Source organism: Amblyomma mixtum, chromosome 10 (genome assembly GCF_055824585.1).
Source record: "Amblyomma mixtum isolate Tamu chromosome 10, ASM5582458v1, whole genome shotgun sequence".
Classification (NCBI taxonomy): Eukaryota; Metazoa; Arthropoda; class Arachnida; order Ixodida; family Ixodidae; genus Amblyomma; species Amblyomma mixtum.
In genome coordinates this window covers 82,473,066-82,477,198 of record NC_143021.1, presented here as the reverse complement: position 1 = coordinate 82,477,198, position 4,133 = coordinate 82,473,066, and the positions used below count along the sequence as shown (strand labels likewise).

Sequence of the window (4,133 nt, the reverse complement as noted above, 5' to 3'; positions counted from 1 at the left end):
ATATATATATATATATATATATATATATATATATATATATATATATATATATATATATATATATAATGAGAGAAGCCAACCGCCACTGAAGCCTAGAAACACAGGGGATTTTTTAAATTTATTTTGTGCTGTTCGATTCAGAATATCACTGAATATGTTATCGCATAAAGCTAATTGATTAGAAAAGCAGAATAAAAAACAACCACGTGCCGCCGGTGGGATCCGAACCCACGACCTCCGAATTACGCGTCCGCTGCTGTACCGCTGAGCTACGGAGACGGCTGTCAAATCTTGTGCTTTCGGGGGTATATATGTGTACAAATAACCTAACCTTGAGAGTGTTTATCAGCGCCACCCACGTTCTTAAGCGGCGGATGTAGCACGTCCTCAGTTACCGCTGATGTGACGCACAACGTCATCGAACGGCGCGGGTGGAGCTGTGTAAGAACCCTCTATGCTTCCTATGGTGTCAAGGCTATATATATATATATATATATATATATATATATATATATATATATATATATATATATATATATATATATATATATATATGACTTTGAATTGGAGAGAGAGAGAGAGAAAAGAGAGAGATTATTTCGAAAAATAATGAAGCATAAAAAGAAAATACTGAAAGCTTTAGCATGGCATGAAACATCGCCTTTGGTCCGCCACTACTGAGTATGCGCGTCAAGTGGTTACTACGCGAACGAAAATGATCAGAGCACATATCGTGCATTGACCCCCGCAATATCTATACTCGTTTTGATTTCTGAAATGAAATGAAATAATTCCTTTAATGAACCGTTGTTAATATGCGCCCGGAAGTGCGAAACCGGGCGCGCACCATCAGCCGCCACAGTTGCGAGCGGCCCGCGAACGGCAGGATTACCGCGTCCCTAGCGGCGCCGGACGGAGAGCGCGGCTTGCAAAGATGAGCCCCCATTGTCCGCGCGATCAGAGCGGAGGCCGTACGAAAGAGCGCGCCGTCGCCCGTCGAGGTCGGCCCCGATGCTGCAAACGAGCAGTGGCTACAGCCGATGGGCAGCAGGCTCTGCTGCGCATACATTTTGCACGGACGTATTTGCTAGTAAAATAAGAACCGATCCTCCACCACTACTTTAAATTTATTACCTCACGCCATGCGTAGTAGGATCATGGTAGCCGAAGTATGCCACTAAATTTAGACACTCGACGCAACGAAGGTCCTACCAAGACACCAAATTCAGTGCTTCGTGATTGTTCGAGGTTGGTTTTGTGTCAAAGTTATGGGAGAGTAGGGCAGCGATATAAATTCCCAGATCGTTGCCGTTGTTTTTTGTTGATAGATATTACAAAACAAGTACTTTCGTATCACTCCCAAATGCCCTGGCATCATGGTAACCAATACAGAAAGGCCAGCTGAGTAGGAACGCGGTCATATTAAATAAAAGTTTCAATTTCTAAGTTTCGCATTCGGACCAACCCATGGGTCAAAATCAGAGGCCCTTTCAAAATCACCATAACCCATATCTTTGAAATGAATGCGCTTGAAGTTGGCTCCAACAGAACCTCGACAACCCTTGCGAGCCTATTCGAATGACAGACACTGTACTAATACTGAACTCGATACTTTTTTTTTTCTATGGCCCACTACACAGTGCGCACTACCACCAGGCTGTGGTGGCAGTCAGGCTACGCGACGTTTTTCGAATTTCCTGCCATAATTACAACTTTTTCTGTCTGATGTTTTTTTTTTAGTTGGCTACCTTCAGCACGACATTTTTCCAAGTGTCACATCTGTTGCTCTCTCGCTCTGCCGCGTCCAATGGACATGCGATTTGGTTCCATGCGCAGCGAGCGCGGCAACACGAAGTTTTGAATGTGATTGTAGGCCATATCCAACAGAGCTTGTCCCATTGTCAGGATATGCGGTACAAATGGCTGCCCATGCCCACCGCACACGTTGCGAGGCTGCGGTGCGCGGAACTTTTTATTGCGTTGCTGCTTTTGATGTTCTCGCATTTTCTTTAGTCTTATTCTCTTGTGGGCGCCTTTGGGAACACCAGAACACTGGATGGTTCCGGTCCTGCTTGAGTCTCTACAAAGTCTTCTTCAAACCTTCTGCGCTCTAGTCGGGATTCAATGTATTCTTTTGGTGCGTTAAGACTATCTTAAAGAGCGGGAAAACGTGGATGTAACTTAGAGCCAACTATAAAACTATTACATCGGCTTTAGTCCCAACCGCATAACCGCAACGTCGCATTTTGCCCCGCATGTGGCCTGCTGCTCAAAAAATTCTCCATTAATTACTCGTGGCGCGAAAATTCCTAAACGTTGCATAAGGTAAGACTAATAACCGATTTTAATGTCTGAGCACTTGCAGTAGTATAGGACGCCAAGTTGATTGAATTCAACAGGCTGAAAAAATCTGGCGTACAGAATTTTGCGCCCTTCGGACGGCGTTCTCGTTCACCAAGGCTCACTTCGCAATTCTTTCGCCTGTTTAGAAACAGCGAATCTGGTTAACCTTCAAATATATTGTAGTGGACATGCGGCGAGTCACAGCGCACGACTGTCAAGTTTTACGATAGTTATGATAGCTTTATGATAGCTCATTTAAAAGTTTTTATGAGAACGCATTTAAAAGCCGGGGGGGGGGGGGGGCGCTAAATACCAAAATATCGCGTTTTACCCCCTCTCTCTCCTATGTGCGCAGTCAAAAATGTTCTGCCCAAGAGTCTTTTAACCAAGGATTGCGTCCGCATCACACGTTGACATCACAATTTTCAGCGCCCAGATGCGAAGTGTTTTGGGCCAGTAACACGCAAAGGCTTTGCTGTTGTAGATTTCTGGTGCGCCACATGCATCGCAGCTTAGATGCGCTGCCTAGCAGCTTGCAGTGCCTCCGTGCGGCTGGCACGTCGCACTCCCATCCCCTAATTATTCGTCCTCTAATTGCCCTAATTATTCATCGGCCGTTTCTGGGGCACACTGTGCGCGTTCTGAAGCCCGCCTTGGCCCAGTAACGTGACAGGTGACAGGAAGATACCTGTGGAAGATAGCATGGTGACGATTAGAAGGTTCGATCAGTTCATCGAGGACGGCGACGAAGACGGCGCGTCCTACGCGGGGAGCTTTGAACACTTCCTGAAGGCCTTCAAGGTGAGCGACGACCTGAATGTGTCCGCGTTTATTACGGTAATTGAAAAGAAAGCACACAAAACTCTAAAAGCTCTGGTGGAGCCAGAAAAGCCGGAAAACAACAAGACATAAGCACAGCTGGTGCAAACTGTGCGAGAGCAATACGTACCAAAACCCTCTGTAATTGCGGAGTGGTTTCAATTTAACCGCCGCCTCCAGCAAGAAGGCGAACCAGTGGCAGCTTTCGGGGTGGAGCTGAAGCGGTCGGCGGCATCCTGCGACTGCGGGGCGTTTCTGGACGAGGCTCTTTGCGACTGTTTTGTGGCCGGGCTCTGTGATGAGAAACTGAAGCCGAGTTGTTGAAGAAAAGCAAGTTAACGTTTAAAATTGCCTGCCATGCCGCTGGGAGTATCGAGTTGCGCTGTAAAGGAAGCCGGGATTTTCAGCCCAGCATGGGGCAAGGGAGCGTCAGCGTTCTCCACCGCTAGCCAGACAGCGAGAGACGCCCAACGCGCTGGAGCGAAGAAACTGCTACGGTGCCCAGTGGGGCAAGGGCGACGAAATCACTGCACTGCTTCCGATGCCGCTGAGCGCGTGCAGCGTCTACCTGAAAATTTCGCAACTGTTGTTGTCGTTTGCGTACAGGTGTCGGGAACTTAGCGAAAACGCGCACGGCCAGAAATACTCTGCGAACGCGATAGCTGAGGGCAGTGACGCGGGTGAACTTGTGCTGCACATTATCTACTCCGGTGAGAGGCGCACAAGACTACGAAATTTGTCTCAAGTTATAGCAGAAAGATGTTCTCATGCAGGTTGAAACAGGAATGTCTGTCTCAATTCTACCAGAGACACTGTACAAGAAATACGGGCTCAGTCCACCCAAACAGCCAGGAAGTGTAAAACTGAAAAATTACGGAGGTACTCCGTTGCCGGTATCGGAGAAGCTAACCGTTTCGGTAGAGCACAACGGTCAGCACAAGCCGCTTCCGTTAATTGTGGTGAAGACAAAC

At 47.3% G+C, this 4,133-nt stretch overlaps 1 pseudogene; it reads left to right on the top strand.

The window, feature by feature from the left end:
* Window positions 1-3,045: 3,045 nt before the first annotated feature.
* Window positions 3,046-3,713, top strand: LOC149326291 (uncharacterized; annotated as a pseudogene).
* The last annotated feature ends 420 nt before the right edge of the window (window positions 3,714-4,133 follow it).